The 23,973-nt window shown below is 45.5% G+C and overlaps 1 protein-coding gene across 3 annotated transcripts in view; it reads left to right on the plus strand.

The window, feature by feature from the left end:
* Nucleotides 1–15,249: 15,249 nt before the first annotated feature.
* Nucleotides 15,250–23,973, plus strand: part of KCTD21 (potassium channel tetramerization domain containing 21) — a 183,134-nt gene continuing 174,410 nt past the window's right edge. Inside the window, exon 1 of one of the 3 annotated variants that reach the window (XR_015296609.1) lies at nucleotides 15,250–15,382. The gene's annotated coding sequence lies outside the window, so the exon portion shown is untranslated. The remainder of the gene's footprint in view (nucleotides 15,383–23,973) is intronic. The other 2 variants (XR_015296608.1, XR_015296610.1) reach the window with 2 other exon arrangements.

The following is a 23,973-nucleotide window of genomic DNA, read 5'->3' on the forward strand; positions in this document are numbered from 1 at the left end:
AAGAGGGTCACCTTAATATTAACAGAGTCAATTTGAGTTTCTAGTGAGGAGCGAACTCCAGCAATCGCCTCCATGACGTCTTCTAAAGTAAGCGTCTTCGTTCCCTGCGAGGGGGATGTGTTTTTTGGGTCACCGGGGGGAGGCGCGTCCTTATTGTCACCTCTGGAGCCCCAGGAATTCTTATTTATTTGCCTCTGGGTCGAGGGCCTCCCTCCCTTGCTGGACGCCATCGTAGAGTCGCCCGGGCGGTCGCGATCCTGTGGGGCTGTAGATAATATCTGGTCCAAACTTCCACCCCACGCCCGGTTGTTTCAGGTAAGGCCAAGTCTTCACCTCACCCTAGGGCTCTCCAACGTCCGAGCAAGCGCCCACGGAAAAGGCCAATCCACCTCTAAGGCGCTTGAAACCGCCGATAGACCCAAAGCTACCTGTTGTAGTCGCTGCCTATGGAGCACCACCAGGGGGTCACTGCCACGAAGAGATAGGCGCCAAGCGGGGGGGTCCAAGCACCACTAGGGACGAAGAGCGACCAACCACCACCTCGTTGTTGTTGTGCAGGTACAGGATTGCCGGGTGGAGCCGGCCTCCACCAGGGCCTAGAGTGGGGGGCGGTCTCACGCAGGGGCCACAATACGGCAGAGCCCAAAGGTTGAGCCGCGGCATTGATGTTGGCCCGGAGTAAGGGTCCTCTGCGAATCAATCGCCACTGCCTTATATAGTCAAAAGTCCAACAGAGGTGAAGGGAACTCCCGGGCCCTCGCCGGGTTCGAGCCTCCCACACGGTATTCTGCAGCTGGGCGGAAACAAGAAAGTCCGTCATTCAGCGCCCCAGCCAGGCAGATAGGCAATGGTCCGCCCCCAGTTGGCCGACCTTGTATGGGGAGCCATCGGAAGGTCCGTCCCCGTAGCCAGGCCAACGGAGTCCGCGCCGGAGCCCCGTTGGCGGTAGGCCCCTAAGCCCGGGCTGGCAGTGACCTCCAATGTCGGCCGCACTCACTCACCGGCTCCACGGCAGCGGGGGGGAGAACTCCGGCATTCGCGGAAGGTCTCGTCGATGGTGCGATGAGAAGCGGTGGGGCAATAGAGGTGCTAGCGGGTCTGGTCTCACCCCAAACCGCCGAAGCTAGTCAGCATTCAGGCCGGAGCCCCAGCGCAGCCGCCACCTTACGAGCCCCGGGGGACCCCACTTCAAAGGACTCGATCTCCGGCACGGTGTCACCGATCAGGCCAGCAGTCACACCAGGGGTGCACAATCGGTTATGGACGGGGACCTCCCAATTACAAGGGAGTCCCTAGTCGTAGTGACGGATCTGTTGGGTGGATAGTCGGGCGATGGCCGGGAGTCGCTTTAGCAAGCGACCATTTCCTCCGGCTGCTAGCCACGCCCCCGACCAGCCATTTTTTAACTCTCAAACACAAAGCAGATGAATTACAATGGACAGTTTTAGAACAACCTGCTATTCCCTTCCATGTCACAGATGTCACACGATTTATTTTTCGAAAAGAACAAAGCTGGGTGTTCAAGCTTAAGAGCGACAGCATAGATCTCAATGATGACATTCCCTGGACCTTGCTATAAACGCCTTTAAATTCAGCCTTCTATTTGAAAGCAAGAAGCTTATCAGGTTCCAATCTCCTGATTACCCAGTAAAAATGTAAAAATTATGACGTATCCGACTTGGGTAGATTGGATCTGTGGTGACATCTCTGTACTTGATCGTGAATTTGAAATTCAGCCTGCTATTCTGAATCAATAACCTTGTCAGGCTCCATTCTTCTGATTACCCAATAAAAATTATGACGTATCCATCCTGAGTATACTGGATTTGTAGTGACTTCTCTGCACTTAATCGTGACTTTTCTGGGCACCGACATGCATTGGTGGGCAACACGTAGGCATCATGTGAACACCTACTCCACTCCTTGCAATTTCACTACTATCCTATAAGTGTTCCTATGCACAACATGTAGACCACGGTTGCAGTTATTATGTTAAAACTGCTCTATTTGCACTGTTTTTAATCCTGACATCGGGAGACAAACATTAAAGAATGTTATGCCTCCTGATAGTTGGGTTTAGTTCACGTCAGCACATTTGTGCTTTAGTTTGCACTGCGCTCATCACTCACATTCTACAACAATAGCTCTTCATTCTGGGTTTTAGGACCCCTAAGATAGGGATATCACTAATGAAAACAGCCCTGTGCTCCTACCTCACAGTGAGGGGGTTGTAGCCCTCAGCTGTACTAGGATTTACTGCCGGGAGGAGATCCTAGATAATGAAGCATGTCACCTCAGTGAGGGATGGGATTCCATCCTTTAAGGTAAGACTTCCTGTGTAGGCTTAGTTCTTTGGTGCACTTATAGGCTCATAGGTCATCATAGTTTTAGGTGACTTTCAGAGACCCTCCGACTTGTTTGTTTTGTATATGTAGATTGGGGATTTAGTCAGAGCTGGTCTTTAAACCTCTCCCTTTGGCCCTCCTTCCTGGTTTTGTACTGTTGTTCTTGAGCAGCCACGGCCGCAGGCCTACTTTTAGCTTACAATGTTTTTGGACAGCTTTTGTCGACACTATTGTTCTATTGATTGGTCTTTTGTGTGTCATTAAACAGTATATCTGAACATGGCTGACTTCATGGGTGTAGCCTTTGATGATGAATTTGTTCAATCTATTCATACCACTCCAAGCATCGTGGACACGATCCAGGGAACTAGTAACAATACCCGGGTAGATGATTGGGCGTTACTCCTGGTATTAAGGAATTCACATGCCCGCACCCAGATACATGGGGCGGTCATGACTGAATATCTGAGAGCTAATTGCGCCCCCTCTGGGTTTATTGGAACAAATAACCCCAGACTTTTTCTGAAGGATCAAAAATTCGTAAAAGATTGGTAACTAATTGCGTGGCGCTGCATGCAGGATTGGTTAGTGTTAATTATTAGCATGGTCAAATGCGTAGCAGACACCATACTTATTGAAATACAAGTCTGAGCTGGTATTTAAACCTCTCCCTTAGGCCCTCCCTTCCTGGTTTTGTACTGATGAAGAAATATCACAAAGTAATTACTTTTATGAAAGGGAAGATCCCTCCTAAAGAAACAGATTGGGTAAAGATAGATAGAACTCAGGAGCCAAATGAGTCAGTACATGCATATTATGAACGGTTACTGCAAGTGTTTAAGCAGTATAGCGGCTTTGAGAATATTGGAGATAAGGATATGGGGCTCCACCAGAGATTAGTCAGATGATTCAGCAGCACATGTTGTGCTGGCAGCGTAAGACGATCAACGAGATTTTCAAGTACACCAAGTATTTTGGAGATGACATTCAGGCAAGGCGTAGAAAACTAAAAGAGAAAATGATGTGGGCACAAGTGAAATTAGCAGAACAGCAGGAACATAAATTAAACACCCAGACTGATAATCAGGTACAAGACCAGAATCAGAATGATCAATTGGTGAATGGTGGTAGAGTAAGAGGTTGAGTGAATAGAGAGGAAGCGAAGAAGAAGTTTCCTTGTCATGCGTGCGGAAAGCTTGGACATTGGAAGATCGAGTGTAAGAATATTCAGAATAATAATGGGACAAACCAAATTTTAAATCCACAGACGCAGAATGAAGTGGTTATGAATCAGCCACAGCAGTTAGTTACTCCACAGCATCAGGTGCCACCAGTTCCTATGCCTAACTTTGTGAACACACAAAAATACAGTATGAACACCGGATTTCTAGGAGAAAGTGGTAAGAAAAATTCTGTGGTTACACAATATTTTTTACAGAATGATAATGACGAGACAGACTTTGGCAATGACAGTGCCTGAGGTGGGAGGGAGAGGAGTGCGTGCTTGGCGCATCCTTGCCGGTAGATCAGTCAGGTTCATTTAATGATGGAAAAGTGGAAGGGAGTGATATCACTTTTCTATTGGATACTGGTGCTACCCGGTCTACTGTGAGAACAGCAGACACTCCAAACCTACCCCTCTTGGGAGAAATTTTCCAAGTTGTAGGAGTGTCAAATCAACAGATTAGAACCCCAATCACAAAACCAATAGAAGTACATATTGGAAATTTTAAAGATATGCATTGATTTGTAGTATGTGATTCCAGTCCAGTAAATCTGTTGGGAAAAGATCTATTTTGCAAAATGAACTGCATAATCTACTGCACACAAGATGGTGTTGCTTTCCAAAGCCCTGATGAAGATGTTATATACAAAATGATGTTAGCTAAGCAAGGTTCTGAGGTAGATGAGATGTTTTCATTCATAACCGAAAGGTAATTGCCAGAAGAGTTGAACACCACAGTGAAACCCGAAGTGTGGGATCTTACAGGAAAATATATTGGGCTAATGTCAAATGTAGATCCAGGGAAAGTAACGGTGGAAGAAGGTGCAGTTTATCCAAACACACAACAGTACAAAATGAGTCCAGAAGTGAAAGCAGGAATTGCTCCAGAAATTGACCGAATGATTAAAGAAGGCATTTTTAAAGAAACAATGAGTAGTCCTTGTAATTCGCCAATAATGGGACTTAAAAAGCCCAGCGGAAAATACAGAATTTAAGCAAAAATAATAACATTGTAGTGCCTTGTTGTCCAGTTGTGCCAAATCCAGCAGTGATCCTTTATCAGATTCCCTGGAATGCAGGCTGGTTTACAGTAATTGATTTATGCCAAGCCTTTTTCTCTATTCCTTTGCACCCAGACAGTCAATATTTGTTCGCCTTTAAGTTCGAAGACCGTGTCTTGGCATGGTACCGAGTTCCTCAAGGGTATACTGAGAGCCCCTCAATTTTTTATCAAATCCTGAAAAAGTGTCTAGAAATATGGGTCATGCACAAAAATTAAGTTCTGGTTCAGTATATTGATGACCTACTTGTGGCATAAAAACACGAGAAGATTGTGTTACTGACACAATTGCATTACTGAACCATTTGGCCGAAGGAGGACACAAGGTGTCAGTTTTGCCAACTTGAAGTTAGATATTTAGGCCACAAAATAGAAAGAGGAGTTAGAAAAGTGACCCCAGAGGGAATAAAGGTAATCAAGCAAATGCAATTACCCCAGACGCAAAAGGAGATGAGAATGTTTCTCGGAGTAGTTGAGTAGTGTAGGCAGTGGATCATTGGGTTTCCCTGTTGGCAAAACCATTAATTCAGTTGACACGGAAAAGGGCAAAGGATCGGATTGTCTGGAAGGATGAGTGCGTGGAAGCGTTTGTGAAATTGCAAAATGGTCTGTGTGAGGCCCCTACTTTAGGCATGCCTGATTATAAGAAATAATTTGCACTGTTCTGTTGTGAGAGAGAATGTTGTGCACTTTCATTTTTGATACAAAGACATGGATTAAGCTGACGTCCAGTAGCATATTTTTCCGCTACTTTGGATCCTGTGGCTTCAGCGTTACCCGGCTGCTTAAAAGCAGTAGCTGCTACCTGTATGAGTCTGGAGTAAAGCAGATTTCTCACACCTTCAGGATCTCCAATCGGAAACAGTAAAAATATAAAAGAGCAGTTGGAAGCAATACAATTGCCAAATGAAATAGCAGTGGTCAAGTGTGCTACTCACCAGTCAGGAAATGACTATGTGGCGGCAGGTAACAGATAAGCAGACCAAATTACTCAATATTGTGAACAAAATAACATGGAACTTAACGGAAAGATTAAAACAAGTGAAATCAGCTACCAACTTATGTTTTTCTCAGCTCTGGAAACATGGGATGAGGTTAGAAAGTTGCAGGATGAAGTTGAGGTGAAAGAAAAGGAAATCTGGATAAAGTCAGGTTGTGAAAGAAGGACAGAAGATGATGTAGGGATATACAACAATGGCAGACCAGTCATGCCAGACTGCTTACTCTCTCAAATGGCAAGAGTATGCATGGAACAACACGTATTGGCAGGAGTTCTATGATTAGACTATTCAGACAGAATTGGTAAAATCCAAAGTTTAGGGTAGTCGCAGAGAGCCTTTTTCAAATATGCTTAATTTGTTAGCAGTTAAATCCAGGCAGAAAGACATTGGTCAGTTGGGGAAAAATTGGAAAGGCAGAAGGACCATTCACGTGGCTGCAGTTAGACTTCATAGAGTTGCCTCTGTGCAATGGATTGAAATATCAATGTCATAATGTGTCTGTTCTCGAGATGGTTAGAGGCAAATCCCACAAGAAGAAATGACAGTCTCACAGTTGCTAAATTACTGTTGAGGGAGTGATACCTCGTTTCAGTGTCCAATCACTTTGGAATCAGACAGAGGACCTCATTTTAATAAGGAAATAATTTTATTAATCTGTGAAGCATTCAAAATTTAACAAAAACTGCACTGTGCATACTGTCCAGAGGCTTCTGGAGTGGTTGAGCAACTAAATGGCACAATCAAGTCAAGGTTAGGAAAAGTGTGAGCATCCACATCACTGAAATAGCCAGACGCATTGCCTCTTGGGTTGATGGGACTCCTAAGTATTCCTGATAGAAAAACAGGATTGAGTTCATATTAGATACTCATGGGAAGAGCAATGAGACAAGCATGTTTTTCCTGGACATAAATTGATGAATATTACTGATGATTTGGTATTGGACTATTGCAAAGAATCGCATGACCTAGTGCATTCAATCTCTCACCAGGTTGGAGAAGACGCAGGTGCAATGCAGCTAACGCAGGCGCGTGATTTGAATCCTGGAGACTGGGTGGTAGTGAAGAAACACGTGAGAAAGTCGTGCCTAGCACCCAGGTGGGATAAACCATGTCAAGTCATACTGGTCACTACTAGAGCAGTGAAGTGTGCAGGTTTACCCAATTGGATACATGCCAGTCATACCAAAAGAGTTCCTGACCCCACTGAAGAAGAACAGCAACTAATTGAACCAGTTGAGACAGCTGAAGGTTGTATGTGATGTCAGAAAATCTGGAGTGCTGGATTCTGAAGTGAGAGATGAGGAACAACCAAGGACAAGCCAGGGGGAATGGATACCAGAAAATATTATTCAAACCAGAAGAAGAAGAAGAAGATTAGAGAGACAGGAAAGTAGTGAGTGTCAGATAGAGGTAGAAGAACTTGCTCAGGAAGAAGGGAATAAAGTTGCTCAAAACCCTGAGCAGGATGAGACAGGGAAAGAAGAATATACTCAGACAAAGGTGAATGGAATTATTCAAAGACCTGAGCAGGGACAGATAGGGAAAAAAGAACACGTTCAGGCAGCAGAAGAACAAATTGTAGTAAGACCTGTACAGGACCAGTTAGGAGAAAAAGAACAAGTTCGGGCAGAAGAACATCAATTGGAAATAAGAGCTGAACAGAACCAGATAGAGGAAGAAGAACAGGTTCAGGCAGATGAAATAACAAGACCTGAACAGGAACAGGTAGAGAGTGATTCAGAACAAGAACAGACTGTGCCTAAACACACTGAAAATATAAGAACTTTAGAAAAAGACGGAGAAGGTAAAAGTGCAGTTCAGGTTAAAAGGGTCAGAAAGGGTGATAACTGGCCAGGTGCAGTGAAAATATTGAGATATTATTTGAGAAAAACAGGCGAAAGACCAGAGCGAGTGAATGAGATTACTAGTCAAACTCAGTCTAAACAGTCAATTGAGAGAAACACACGAAGAAACCCCAAGACTGAGAATTTTGAACAACAAATACAAGCCCCTGAGTGGACCTATGTAATATTAGAAGGATTTGAGAATTTAGATTTGAATAAGGAAACAGAAGAAGAAGTAGATGCTGCACAGATTGATGCAAGAAAATTGAGGCCACCTTGAAACCAGAGTTTGAATTTCCAAGTGAACAAAGAAAAAGAAGAAATATCTTAGATTAAAATGGTGAAAAAGGAAGTCACTGAGCAACCGAGACAAGGTTTAAAACAAAGATGTTACTCGCAGACTGTGAACGACTATACTGGAGCTCTAATGATTGATAACTACTTATGTGTTATTATGTACTTGTGTTGTGCCTTAAACCTTCAATAAAGAAATTTAAACCATAAAACAAAGATGTTGTAGAGCTTGCATATGTAGTATTTTATTAGTGATCTTGGCATGGTTATTTCTAACAGTGGCGATACCTTTATTTATGATAACAAATAAGAACGATGTTGTAACTAATGAGAAAGCAGCTACTTTAAAGGGAGACAGAGTAGAATTAGAAGCAGCAGATGAGACAGATTTTCATCACACAGTATTAGACAATGATACGTCTTTAAATACTTTTACAAAATTGTTATTTCAATATGTAGATACAATGGAGATTAGTGATTGTTATGTGTGTATGTAATTACCAGGGTCAATGTCAGAGGGAGTTACATATCACCATTTACCTTTAACATATGGTATATCATGTAGTGTTCTAGTAAGTCTGTTCCATAAAACGGGAAAACATTAGTATTATTATGCAGACTTAGATGGAGTATTTTCAGAACTTCCTAGTCAAAAGAAAATGAATCCAGTACTTAGTAGTCAAGATGTACAGTTCATGGGTGAATTCTTCTTAACAATGACATCAATAGATATAGTGAAGGCACACAAGAATAATTTAACTTGAATATTACGTGAAGAAGAGAAAGTGTTTTTTAATTTAGTTGAAAAAAGGAGACAGGATTTTAAAAAGAAAGCTGCTGAACAGAAAACTCAAGTACCACCATGGGCTGGGAAAGAGGGACTTTGTACAAATGGCAAGGCTCATGCTGCAATGTCCCTGGACTTTGTGAAGAAAGGGAAAGCCTGCCTCCATAGGTTATAGACAGATTATAATAATGTACTTATTGGTTCCAGTGAATGTGAACATAACTTCCTAATTTTGGGAGGTTGGGGACTAAAAGGGGGAACTAATCCAGCATTTCCTGGGGTTTACTACGTGTGTGGGAATAATGCTTATTATAAGTTGCCTGCACGGTGGTACGGAAGTTGCTACTTTGGGATAGTATTTCCGAAAATGTATCATGTAAAAAGAATCACTGGAAACAATGAAAGTACTAATGGACTAACACGGAGAAAGAGAGATAGTTTGTCAGAAATAATAGGAGATATATTTGGTGCATTCAGTGAGAGTCATTCTGAATTCACACAGAATTTGTAAATTGTCAACAGTAGTTGATTGTCTCTCGACTGATACTGCTGGTGGTTTCTTGATGATAAATACAGAAATGGTTGCAATTAGGTCAATGGTTTTACAAAATCGACTTGCGCTTGATATTTTATTAGTAAAAGAGGGAGGAGTCTGTAAAATGCTGAAAGCTCAACATTGTTGCACTTACATTCCTGACAAAAGTAAGGAAATCAGAGGGTATATTAAAAATATTACAAGACTTCACGGAGATTTTAAACCACTGGAGGTTGACAGTGTATGGGTGAGACTAATAAACAGTATTTCTTCAATAGGGACTTGGTTTTCTGATTTAGGGGAAAGTATTTTATGTCAAATAATTCTTCCAGTAGTTGGTATAATGATAATAGTTTTAACAACAATGATTTGGTGTAAATGTTGCAGAAAGAAAGGAAAATAAAAAAAAATATAAAGTGAATGGGAAAGGAAAAAAAGAAAAGAAAGAGGGAATAAGAGGAAAGATATATAAAAAAGATGAAAGATCTGAAAGAAGGAGAAACTGACAAAGATCAGAGAGAAGGAAAAGAAGCTGAGATGTGCTAAAGTTGGCCTCTGGTTGGGATGGGCAATTATGTGATGGCTCAAAATGCCATCAGAGAGGGGATTGATGGAGCAAGGACTCGTAGAAAAGAGACTTGCTCAGAGGCAATCCGCTCCTTTAACTTACTAATAAGCTAATAAATTATGTTTTGTGAATAACTAATACGCACCATATGAATAAGCGGGTTAATGAAGCTTGCTTCTGTGTTTACTAACGTGGATAATATGAACAACGGACTAATATCGCTTTAAACAGGGAACTATTTTGCGCATGCGTCAACTGCATCTACATAGTGTGAGGTATTAATGCTTGAAGGGAAATTCTGGCGCATGAGCAGAAGATACTAAAATGGAGTCTTGAAGAATCAAGTGCATGGCATCTGCTTGCTTGAAACGAAACACGCTATTTTACTAATGCTAATGCGGGAAAAGTATTAATAAGTAAAGGAGAATAGAGTAGAGGTGGGTAGTATACAGTGTGACCACTTTATTTGTGAATCTAATATCTGTCTTTCTGACTTTATCACTAGTGCGTATTTGGGCCTCTCTCGTATAACTGAATTAAGCTGAGTCACGTGAGGACTGCGCATGACTGCTGAAAGATAACCCGGAATCATGACCTAGACATTGAACAGGAGCCAAGGACCCAAGTGACATACTCGGGGAACGGACGGTGAAATGTTCAACGATGAGGACTTGCCATTTAGAATGTTAATAAAATGTTGCAAGGGAAATATAAATGCGAGTGAGACCTGAAACTATGAATAAAAATTAAGGGGATGGGTTTGCGAACATTAATGACATGTAAGCATGGTGTGATGGAGCTCCCCCCTTGCCTGACCAATAAGATTTAGTATTTTTACGATACTGAAACATTAATGGGTGGAACATGCAGAACGAAAGGTATAATTAAGATAGTTTTAGTTAGTTAGTAAGATAACGATTTGCTGAGAGAACTGAATGCTGTCAGATGGGGTCTTGCCGAATGCAGCAAAACAAGAGATGCAGATGACGAATGCGGGAGAAATGCTGAATCGAATGCAAAGCCTGAAGCAGAACCTTCTATCCTAATTTAATTGGATTGGACCAGAAGATCGCGGCAGAATCTTGAGGAGGAAGAGAGTGTCAGAGGGGAGCAGTGCAACCGTTGGTGTCTTAGAGAGGGTAACTATCTAACTATCCCTCCCTACTCCCACAACACAGCCTGCTCAGTCACCGGCTAACATGGAACTCACTATCACATACCTTAACACCCGGTCGCTAGTCAGTCACCAACATGACATCTGCCATCTCCTGGATTCAGATCGTCCTGATATCCTACTCCTAACTGAGACTTGGCTGAACGAGGACTCCTCCCCTGATATCTTGGCAGCCATTCCTCCGGGGTATTACATCCTCCAAACCAACCGACCAGCTAGTAAACCCGGAGGTGGCGTAGCCGCTATCATCAAACTCTCCCTCAGATTCACTTCCCTCTCTTTATTTACCATCCCCCAGGCTGATTGTCTGGTTATCAGACTCGAATCCTCGGTGTCCCCTCTTACTTGCGTTTTGGTATACCGCCCCCCTCAACCCATGCCCAACTTCCCCTCCCTTTTCTGCGATCTACTATCTCAGCTCACAATTAATAACTCCAAACTCCTGGTTTTAGGAGATTTTAATTACTGGCCGTCGGACCCGCACGAAAGCCCTCACTCCTTGGCTTTCACTGATTTATTAAGTGGGCTCAATGGCCTCCAACATGTTCACACAGCCACTCATTCCAAAGGCCACACCTTAGATCAGGTGTGGACCTACAACCTCGAAATTAAATCACTCACGATCCTTCCCTGTCATTGGTCGGACCATTTCTTAATCTCCTTTCTTCTCTTGGTCCCCCCGCCGCCCCCCCGTAGCCAAGGCCCTAGCCTCCTGGTCCGCAACTGGAATAAAGCAGACCTCGACCTCTTTCTTTCCTCTCTAATATCTTCAGCCCCGTCCGGCCCAGGTTCTCTAGACTCCCAGGAAGCCGCACTCACCAAATGGCTGGAGTCCGCCAGCGACAAGATCGCCCCTTTTAAGTTAATTAGAACTAAGCGCCCCCACGACGCACATCGCTGGTTCTCAGACAGCCTTAAAACCTTAAAGCTGGGACTTCGCCAAGCCGAGCGTCACTGGCGTAGAAACTACGATCCTTTAGAAAAATCTCACTTCCTAAAATTATCCGGAGAATATAAACAGGCAATTTCAGCCGCCAAAACTGCCTACTTCTCCACAAAAATTCTCAACTCTGCGCAAAAATCTAAGGATATTTTTGCTATTGTGGAGGAGCTCTCTCACCCGGACAGGGTGACCATCAAACCCCTCCCATCTCAGGTACTCTGCGACTCTCTTAACTGCTTTTTTGTTGACAAAATTAGCAAAATCAAAAACAGTATTTCCTCTGGTCCCCCGGCGCTGTCCCTCCCGGAGGTTGCCCCCTTTCTTAATCCCCTCTCCTTGACCCAGCTCCCCTCTATACCCGAAGAAGACTTCCTCTCCCTTCTAAACAAAGTTTCATCTGGTTCCCCCACTGACTGTTGCCCCCCGGCGATTCTCCGGGCCGCTTTTTCGGCCTGCCCTACTCCTCCATTAACTCTCTTGAACAATTCCCTCCTGCTCGGCATGGTCCCCAGTCAGTTCAAGAATGCAGAAGTGGTCCCCATACTAAAAAAACCCAATGCCGACCCTTCGGTATTGGGTAACTTTCGTCCCATTTCCCTTCTTCCTTACCTTAGTAAGGTACTTGAGACACATGTGACCAGCGTCCTCAGCTCCTTCATTGAGGACTCCAACTTTCTAGACTCCCAGCAAGCCGGGTTTAGACCTGCCCATTCGACAGAGGCGGTTATCCTCTCTGTCATGGAGGAACTCCGTAGAGGCGCTGACTCCAACATCAGTCAAGCCCTGGTGCTCCTAGATCTGTCGGCGGCCTTTGACACGGTCGACCATACCATCTTAGTCGACCGTGTCAAAGAGGCGGGTATCACTGGAACGGCCCTTAACTGGGTTCGCTCCTTCCTGGCGGACCGCCACCAATCAGTCCGTCTTTCCCAGTTTACGGCAGGCAGGACGAGGGTCACCTGTGGTGTCCCACAGGGTTCGTCCCTGTCACCCCTTCTTTTTAACCTGTACCTTTCCCCCCTGATCCGCTCCCTCCGCGGCAGGAATGTCACTGCATTCAACTATGCAGACGACATTCAGCTCGTTTTCAATCTCGACTCCTCGGATGAAGCGGCCCAAGATTTCCAGTCCATGCTTTGCCACATCAGTAATTGGATGGGCGTTCATCATCTTAAACTTAATCCCGACAAGACGGAGCTCGTTCTTGTCGGAGGCCCATCCAATCCCTGGAACTCCACTTTTTGGCCCCTTTCCCTTGGTCCCCCCCCCCTCCCTGCTGACAAAGTGAAAAGCCTGGGGGTTTACATCTCCCAGGACCTATCAATGAAGCACCAGGTTAGTGCCACTGTGTCTTCCTGTTTTTTCCAGCTTAGGAAGATCCGGAAAATCGCCCACTTTCTGACTACTGAGGCCCTCACCCTAGCACTGTTGGCATTAGTCATCTCTCGGATTGACTACGCCAATGCCCTGTACGCTGGCATCCCACAATATCAAATTAATAGACTACAACTGATACAGAATCAGGCAGCTCGCCTGATTTATCACCAACCAAAACACCACCACGTCCGTCCCCTCCTCAAAGCCCTACACTGGCTTCCAGTCTCAGAGCGCTGTAAGTTCAAACTGGGCTGCCTGACTCATAAATCTTTGGCCGGCATTGGTCCCTCCTTTATTTCCTCTCTCCTGCATCCTTATGCTCCCTCTAGGCTCCTCCGCTCTTCTCATCTTGCGCTCCTCCAGACTCCCCGTTTTAGACGCAAAAAACACGGAGGCCTCAGATTCTCCTTTCTGGCACCTTCATTCTGGAACTCCCTCCCGCTGGAACTGAGACTCTCTCCTTCCTACCTTAACTTTAGGTCTCTCCTAAAAACTCATCTCTTCCGTAGCATCTACACATAAGCCTTCCCCCTCCCGCCCTCTGCCTCTACCAAACAAGTGATCAGCGCCAAGAAACCGTCCGGTGAATGCCGCGCTTTATAAGTAATTTTTACATTACATTACATTACATTACATTACATTACATTACATTACATCTTGTCCTGAATCCTGTCCTGAAGTCTTTGTCCCCTGCACTATCCAGGGGGACCCTTACCAACCCTTTGGCAAGGGGGTTGTTTTTTCACACCATCCTTGGGAATTATAATATCTCTTTAATTTACTGATGTACTTTTCTCTCTATCCTCTCCCTTTCTGAGCATTTATCATTGTATGAGTCTGAAGTATTTGCTTGGTGTCTAATGAATTGAATTTTCTCCCTAATGTATGATGGTGACTGTACTGTATTTTTGAAGTGGTCCACAATCTTTAATTTAGACAGAGATTTAATACTTTCTTGAGCCTGTGGTTATTTACATTGAAATAAAAGTATAGTTCATTTATGTCATTTTCACCATCAATTAGTTCAACTAATGGTCCATTGACCAGAGGAAATAACTTTTTGATCAGTGAAAGGTTAGTTAGGAGTTTCAAATAACTAATCTTGAACACTGTTGAAATTATAAACTTGACCCCAGCGGTTTTACACACTGTGAGTTTATGGGCCCTGGTGAGTATATGGTAGTAGAGTATCTGTTCTTGTTGAACTGGTGGGTCACAGGTATATTAAAATTCTAAATTATGTATGTGTTTTCGTTCAAATGTATGCGGAGACTGCCAGCAGTATTAGCGCATCATGATGAATGAATAATTGAAAAGAGCGGTGGTTGGAGGGAGTAGTGAGTTTTCTAGAAATTAAGTCAAACAAAACTACTGTGTACACTACAGTACCAGTACCAGCCGTGTCTGCAAAGCCAGCACCAACTGGCAACTCATGTGTCAGCACAGACTAGTGCAGTTTTTATTATTACACATTATGATGCGCAAATGACAATAATGAACACTTATTTAATTTAAAAGAACTACGTGTGCCTAGGCCTCACTCTCCTGAAACTTGCCCAAGGCATTCCACTACTTTTAAGTTCTTTAGAGTTTCTCGTTGCTCAAACACGTTTAATTTCTGATATTTATGCTTCCCACGTGTTCATTGCTTGATTTTGCTCGAGAGAGAGTGTCACTTAGTCGTTGAAATGACACTCATAATTAAACTGACATTTTGAAAATGTCACACATAGCAATATGAAACCTTGGTAGCTATGAGTCTCCCACTTCCCGGTTCTAAAATGCTGGCTGCGTGTATGCAAGAGGTGTGTCGCTTTGACTTAGCCAGGGCTCCAAGTCCAGAGCTTTGCAACTCTAAAAGTATCGCCTATTTTAAGCATGCGAAACTCTGCTCTGAAAGTACCTAATAATATCCATAAACATGTGTGTGCTCGGTGGAAACACTGTCTGCTCCTCGCCCAACACGATCAGTTGAAATCACTTTGATATATAGGCACTGAGCACGCTCACGAAGCAAGCACTTTCTGCCCCACTCACACAACCACACATCAATGTAAACAATTCGGGCCTGCGCACCAAAGATCTGCAACGTCACCGGGTAACGTACCACGTCACACGGACCCGGCGCCGCTCATTCTGCAGAAGCCGCCTTCTCGCGGAGGAGCCGGGGAGCGTCTGTGATTGGCAGCCAGGGGGAGCTGCGGAGATTCTAGCCCCTTCTGGAAGCAGGTGAGAGGGGCGCCCGCCATGCATCCTGGGATTCTGAGGGAGGGGATAGGCCTTAAAGAGACCTGACAGGGGCGGCAGCCGCTGAGTAATTCTTTCAGCAGAAGGAGGCATAGTGCTGGCCGCACCGCTGCGTGTTAAAGGGGGCTGAAGCTCACTGAATGTGTCAGGAAGCACTGAGCGGGGACGTGCAACTTGTTGTCTCCTATTCCGCCAGACAACCGCATCATCACCTGATGCGGCATGAACAGCTGAGCGCTTGCTAAGTACGCATTATACGGCGGGGCAGTGGCCTCATTTACACTGGAAGGGAAATGATTATCTAACTCATAAGTGGCCGCGGCTGCCTGAACATGAAGACACTCGGGGACGCGCAGATTCATACGGCGAATTGAAATCATATTCAAGTGAAAGTAAAATTATGTGACTTTTAACTTGATTAAATGAATGTTTTGTGACGCTGAATTGATAAGGACCTATTGATAAAAATTGAATCCCAAATGTTGTAGGAAATAAAACAATATATATTCAAGCTTCCCATGGATGGAGACTCCCCACCGCTACCCCAGAGGATAGGGGTGTGGGGGTGTGTGCATATTCACACGCACACACGTGCATGAAATGAGCAAGGCATCATCCATATATGCAGACTAATATACTTTTTCTTACCCAGTGTTGTGGAGGGAAGGAAAGTGTATCGTGAGACACTCAAGGCATGCCCTCTCTTATTAATGGTGCTTCACCATACTCAACAATGCGAATCTGGATGGGGCTAGCGCCAAGGAAACCCTTCTACCCATGGTCATTTATAGAAAAAACTAACGATTTATGGGGAGAAAAGGTGGGTTGGCTTTTGTGGCTCCAATATTATTTTCTTATCTAAAACTCCCTGCTAAAAGTCAAAGTGTGGGCCAAATAAAGCACTATTCCCAACATTTATTTGTCAGAAATATCTGGCACTACCAGCCAGTGACATTAGTCTTAACATTCTGCATTCCCACACGTCTTTCGATGAATGTACCCCATATGTGTGAGTGGGCCTACCGCATAAGTAGGAATGGACTAAATGTGTAATCATGCGAAGACTACATTGACTTAACATGATCTAAGTTTTGATTGGTTCCTGCCTGTACATTAGCCCTACTCTCCCATTTAGGGTAACATGTCTAGTGAGAAAGTGCTGGGACCCTGGGGGTAGGACTTTTGTTGATTTCCCCATAGATTCCAAATCTTTCCTTTTCAGAAATGTAATGAAAATCTTTTATTTGGAATGTCTGCAGGGAAATCTGGGTAAATAAAAGTCAGATCCACGTAAGCTACACCTCCCTGGTGATGTATTATCTTTTTAAATGTCTTAGGTTGGTAGATTTCCCTCCGTGCTGGCCACCGTTGGGCCCAAATACTGCTGCCACCCATATCCTCCGAAAGATTGTAATTTCAAGGAAAAATCGTGTGGTCTCCATGTTGCAATTTGGGGCCTGTCTTCTCGCAGGTGGAACACCCGCACCCCCAAGTGGGATACTATTTTTGTTAGGTCGACCTCTGCCAATGCGCTTGCGCATTGCAGATGTCGATCTATTGTAGCTGAAACAGTCTTTAAACTAAGCGCAAATTCGGATTACATGCAGTTCATGTGCCCGTGCACGCGCTTCAGACCCTCCACAGCAATGCCGAGAGAGCTTCACACTTCAAAGGTTCCCTCACTCCCCCCCCTTTAGCCCGTTGCCAGCCCCAGAAGTCCAGCCGAGCTCCTGCTTATTCGCTTCAAGATTGGGCCATTTGTGCTGTACTGATCGGAGGTGCCGTGCCCCCTCCCTCACCACACACACAGCGTTCAGCGACCTACACAGCGCTTGTTATGAAGTGCTCTTTAAAGAATGACTTTCAATCGGTCAATTAAATTACACTTTGTAATCGACCTCCCAAGGATGAAACGCAGATTAGCCCTGTCAGTGATGGCAGTAAGCACTTGACTCGCTACCTGGAAGCGTTGCTACAAAATTTGCTTTATATAGGCGTGTAAGGCCTCGGTGAACGATCTATTTGCATTTCTTTTGTGTGGAGGAGCTGTAAAACTAGTCCACAAAATGCTGGGGTAGAGTGTCAACGTGACCCGCGTCATCTTCAGAACGCCTGGATTGAGCGAGGCTGTCAGCAAGGCACAAGAGCTAGGCTGGCTTCGGTTTCGGGGGTAATTTCTCGATAGCACACCCGCCTCCCGTCATCCTGACTTGAGGTATTAGCTGGCACCATAGGGTCTCTCGGATCACATTCCAAGCTCGCACTCTAGCCCCACGAGTCCAATCACTTAACGATTTCCCGTCTCTCCCCTACCCTTAAGCCCACTTTCCTTTCTTCAGTTCACATACTTTGCTTGTTCTCTCTTGTGCCCAGTCCCTGTGCTTCACACTTTGCTTTGCTACTTACCCTTATGTTCTTCGCTCATCGTGCCTATTTGTTTATCCCGCACTCTGTCCTAACAGTTACCCTTATGTTTTTCACTGCCTATCATCTGCCCCGTACTTTGTCCTTACATTTATTCTAATATAAGTGCTTGTGATTAACTAGAGCTCTTAAAAGAACGCAGCGCAAGGACTACTCTCCTATAAATATAGTCTAGGATTGCTACCTTCCTTGCGCGTGCTCCATGTTGTTAGGATATCAGGTTTCTAGTACGGGGCTCGTTATCCGGTGTGTCAGTTCAATTACTATATCCGGCATGCTAGTCCAGCTGGTACAATAAAAAAAAACACATGACAACTCCCAGAACGTATGAAGTTGTCAGTCAAAAACCTAGGTCGTAAAAAGATGTACTAACGAAACAGAGCAAAGAGTCCCTCTGACGTAGTTTGAGTTTTTCTGTGGCATATTGTTACTCTTTTGAACACCTTACTTCCTTTACTACAAGAGTACAGTAACAATCAGATTTGCCTTGTGGACTAATTCGTTTTTATATTATAACTGAAAACAATTTGAACAATTTTAAGGTTTAGCAGAGTTCATTGCTGATTTGTCTGCAATGTCTTGTCGATGTAGATAATCTTATCATCAGTCTTGAAACAGGAGAGGGAGCCCTTACTCTCATTGTCCTCTTTCGCCCCCGTCCTCTATGCCTTTGTTTCCTGCCACTTTTAGCGAACAATAAGCCAATCTGATCACCTCATCTGCCCGACTTGCCATCTTCGGCGATTTTAACTATTGGTACAACGACAGCGATGCTGGCCCCCATGCTGCCGAGCTGTTCGAAGTCCTCTCTAACTTCAACATGAATCAACTTGTCTCTTCTCCCACTCACGTCAGGGGTCACATATTAGACCACATCTAGACCTACAACCTCACTCTCTCCTGTCCTGTGGTTACCCCCTGTATTTGGTCGGACCATCACCTAATCGACACGGTGATTACAGTCAGGGGCCGTGTTAAAGCTCCTGCCGTAGCAGGCGGGGTTGCTCGCAAATGGGGCACCCTTGATTCGCAAGGTTTTCTATCTTCCCTGGCTGACACTCAACCTCCATTGCGCAGCAACGCGACAGTCCAGGCCTTGGAAAACGATTTTTCCAGCTGGATCACCAAAGCCAGTGGTCTTTTCGCCCCCCTCTCCAAATTTCCCCGTTCTCGCCACAGCAAGTCACACAGGTGGTTCAATACCTCCCTGAAATCCCAGCAGCTTAATCTGCGTCAGATGGAATGCAGGTGGAGGCGTTTTTACTTACCACTCGACAGAGAGGCTTACGTTGAGGCACGAAAAATATACAAAAGTGCAATTATAGCTGCGAAATCTTCATACTTCTCCGAAAGAATCTCTGTTGCCCCCAATAAGTCCAAGGAAATATTCAGAATTATGGGCAAGTTGACGTCTGATGCCAGAACTCTCCCTTCCCAGGTTCCCACCCAACAATCCTGTGATGCTTTAAATAGCTTTTTCACTGAAAAGATCATTAAGATCAAGAACACTATCCCCCTGCCCCCCCTGCTGCTCCACTTGCCCCCTCCCTTGGTAACCCATGCTCACTGTCACACTTCCCCCTCCTTGACTCTCCTTCCCTCGCCAAACTTGCCTCTCGAGTCAAATCTGGCTCCCCCAATGATTGTTGCCCTCCCTCTGCATTCAGGGACATCTGCTTGGCTCTGCCGAATTGCATCTTGCCTCTACTAAACACCTCTCTTGAGGCCGCGATTGTACCCAACTCCTTCAAGGAGGCTGCCTTGGTACCATTGCTGAAAAAACCCGGAGCCGATCCAGAGGACCTTGCCAACTATCGGCCTATTTCTCTCCTGCCTTATTTTTCTAAGATCTTGGAGGCACATGTCACCTGCTGCCTCTCTCAGTTCATCGAGTCCTCCGGCTACCTTGAGCCTAACCAAGCCGGCTTCAGACCTGCCCATTCTACTGAGGCTGTGATCTTGGCGGTTATGGACTCTCTCAGGAGCAATGCCGACAAAGGGTCTCCTCAGGCCCTGATCCTTCTGGACTTGTCGGACCATAACATCCTTCTCCACCGTGTCGAGCAAGCCGGCATCCGGGGCTCGGCCTTGGTCTGGATTAAATCCTTCTTGACAGGCAGAACCCAGGCTGTCCACCTGGGTCCCTTCACGGCTACCAGGGAACCATTCATCTGTGGAGTGCCTCAGGGTTCCTCTCTGTCTCCCCTGCTTTTTAATCTTTATCTTCGCCCGCTCATCCATTCCCTGAAGAGCTGGGACATTACCGTCTTCAATTACGCAGACGATCTGCAAATCATCTTTCCTCTTAACACCTCTAATGCAGCTCTCGACTGTCAGGCGGTCATGTTACATATCCAGCAATGGATGAACCTCAATCAGCTCAAGCTGAACCCAGGGAAGACTGAGCTAATTCTTCCTGGCAGTAGCTCCATCTATTGGGGCCCACAGTTTTGGCCTACAGAGCTGGGCCCCCGCCCATCCCGGCTAAGTCGGCAAAGAGCCTGGGGGGTATCATAGACTCAGAGCTCTCCCTCAAGCTTCAGGTTGGTGCAGTCGTATCTTCGTGTATGTTTCAGCTTTGGAGAATCAGGAAAGTTTCCCACTTACTTTCGCCTGAAGCCCTGATACAAGTTCTGATCGCCCTTGTGCTCTCCCGCCTGGATTTTTCCAACTCCTTGTATCATGGCCAACCGAAATACCTGCTCCATAGGCTGCAAGTTGTGCAGAATCAGGCGGCCCGACTAGCCTTTAAGACCCCGAAGTGGCAGTCTGCAAAACCACTGCTCTGTAAACTCCACTGGTTGCCGGTCGAACAGAGAGCCGCATTTAAGATCGGCTGCCTGACCTACAAAGCTGTGACTGGCACGTCACCCGTTTTTCTAAAGTCCCTAGTGACTCCTTACTGTCCGGCACGTAACCTTCGGTCCTCACATCGTCAACTTCTGACTGCAGTCCCAATCAAACTCAAAAAATATGGTGGTTGCAGATTTGCTCATCTGGCTCCCAAACTTTGGAACCAGTTGCCGTTATCGCTCAAATCCTCCATGTCTCTGCTGGAATTTAGAAAACTTCTTAAAACCAATCTTTTTACACAGTCTGGCTAGCTCCCCTTCTCTACATCTCTCAGTACCACCCAGCGCCAGGAAACCTATGGTGACAGAGCGCTATACAAGTCTCCCTTAAGATAAGATAAGATAAGATAAGATTTGGCATTGAATTGGGGGCGACGTATTTTTAGGCTCATCACAGCAGCACTACACTCTTCTGCTGCCCCCCTGCTCAGTCACTTTCCCAGTGGCGTTGCCAATGTATTATAGGCTTTTTACGCTTTTGTTGCCACAACAGTGCGTATTCTGTTCCCTTTGCCACGCACTTTCCTTGCCACTTAGCCTCAAACTTTAATCACCGTCCCTGCCTCTCTACCTAGCGCTTTCTCGTGCCACTTATCCTCATGTTTTTAAGCTCGCCCTACCTGTCCCTTTGTCTTGCACTATTTGCTGCCACCTAGCCGTATATTCTGAACAGCCCATGCCCTTCCCTCTGCCTTCACTCTATCCTGCCACCTAGCTCATGTTATTGCCTCCCCATTGCTTTCTTATTATCACGCAATATGTACTGCCATCCATCCTCATGTTTTGGGCTCTACGTGCTTGTCCCTTATTCGCACCGTTCGCTTCACATTCTGTCCTGCCGCCTATGCCTGATTTTTTTTTCTTTATTAGCTGTACTTTTCCCTCTGCCACTGCACTCTATCCTGATACCTTTCCTTATGTTCTCACTAATGTCTTTCCTTTTGTGTCGGCGTGCACATAGGGCAAAACATCTGGACGCGATCTGCCTCTAGTTCCCATATAACAAACTCATGCCATGCAGCGCTGTTTGCGTCTGCGAAAAACATTTCTTTTCTAATCTATCACATCATCTATTGTGTGTTCTAAATTGGCTGTTAAAACACCCTTGTTTTGGTTTCGATACCTCAAGCTGCGCCTTTACCCCTCCCTTAAAGCTTCAATGACAAATACAAACAGCCAGACTAAAAGACACCTTTAGCCCATTTAGCAGTGACATTTCCTGTTTGACAATATCACTACACTTGTGGAACGTTGAACATCAATGCCACAAATATCAACAAATAATATTACAATGCATTCTATTATAGTCACAAAGTTACAATTACAATTTTGTCAGTCGCCATTACCCTACACAGCAAAAACAACAGGTGATGGACCGAATGTGGATCAATGTCACACATTCAACCCAGTCAAAAGATCTGGGTCATAATCCATCGTTTTTTTGCACTCCACACCACCCCGGGTTAGACAATGGCGATATGCAAATCAGCTCTGACCCTGTGCCCCATGGGAACAGTCCAGTCCGAACTACAAAAGCCATGTCCTTCCCAGAACGGAATCAAGCATCCGAGGACCGGACCGGTTTCGAGGTAACACCTCTCATCAGCCCGGCTAGCTTGACTCCAGTGGTGTGGAGTGCCTGGGACCCACGTGTTACCTCGAAACCGGTCCGGTCCTCGGATGCTTGATTCCGTTCTGGGAAGGACATGGCTTTTGTAGTTCGGACTGGACTGTTCCCATGGGGCACAGGGTCAGAGCTGATTTGCATATCGCCATTGTCTAACCCAGGGTGGTGTGGAGTGCAAAAAAACGATGGATTTGGGCCCAGATCTTTGGACTGGGGTGAATGTGTGACATTGATCCACATTCTGTCCATCACCTGTTTTGTTTGCTATTACCGCCATAGGTGCGCTGGGGATGCTCAGACGTGGGTCCCAGGCACTCCACACCACTGGAGTCAAGCTAGCCGGGCTGATGAGAGGTGTTACCTCGAAACCGGTCCGGTCCTCGGATGCTTGATTCCGTTCTGGGAAGGACATGGCTTTTGTAGTTCGGACTGGACTGTTCCCATGGGGCACAGGGTCAGAGCTGATTTGCATATCGCCATTGTCTAACCCAGGGTGGTGTGGAGTGCAAAAAAACGATGGATTTGGGCCCAGATCTTTGGACTGGGGTGAATGTGTGACATTAATCCACATTCTGTCCATCACCTGTTTTGTTTGCAATTACCGCCATAAGTGCGCTGGGGATGCTCAGACGTGGGTCCCAGGCACTCCACACCACTGGAGTCAAGCTAGCCGGGCTGATGAGAGGTGTTACCTCGAAACCGGTCCGGTCCTCGGATGCTTGATTCCGTTCTGGGAAGGACATGGCTTTTGTAGTTCGGACTGGACTGTTCCCATGGGGCACAGGGTCAGAGCTGATTTGCATATCGCCATTGTCTAACCCAGGGTGGTGTGGAGTGCAAAAAAACGATGGATTTGGGCCCAGATCTTTGGACTGGGGTGAATGTGTGACATTGATCCACATTCTGTCCATCACCTGTTTTGTTTGCAATTACCGCCATAAGTGCGCTGGGGATGCTCAGACGTGGGTCCCAGGCACTCCACACCACTGGAGTCAAGCTAGCCGGGCTGATGAGAGGTGTTACCTCGAAACCGGTCCGGTCCTCGGATGCTTGATTCCGTTCTGGGAAGGACATGGCTTTTGTAGTTCGGACTGGACTGTTCCCATGGGGCACAGGGTCAGAGCTGATTTGCATATCGCCATTGTCTAACCCAGGGTGGTGTGGAGTGCAAAAAAACGATGGATTTGGGCCCAGATCTTTGGACTGGGGTGAATGTGTGACATTGATCCACATTCTGTCCATCACCTGTTTTGTTTGCAATTACCCTACACAGCAGCACAAGCCTTATGCTAATACGCAAATGTATCTGTTATTTTGCCTTTAAATACTGGTTATTTCTTCAACCCTTTGCACAAGGTAAACACCTGTTTTAAGCACTTTTAACACTAATTTCCAGGAACATTTATAACACATACTACTCAAATTATAGTTTGCCTGATGCTTCTAGCCTCGCTTCACCCTCCCCTCCTCCAGCCTAGCCATCCCTGTCTCTTTACCCTGCAGTTTGCCCTGACACTTATCCTTATGTTTTTGACTCAATCTGCCTGTCCTGTGCCAAGCACTCTGTCCTGCCACCTAACCTCATGTTGTTCCCTCACTGTGCCTGTTCCTCTGCCCTGCACTCTATCTTGCCACCTATCTTTATGTTAGGTTCTTCACTCGCCGTGCTT

This window comes from Lissotriton vulgaris, chromosome 6 (assembly GCF_964263255.1).
Source record: "Lissotriton vulgaris chromosome 6, aLisVul1.2, whole genome shotgun sequence".
Lineage (NCBI taxonomy): Eukaryota > Metazoa > Chordata > Amphibia > Caudata > Salamandridae > Lissotriton > Lissotriton vulgaris.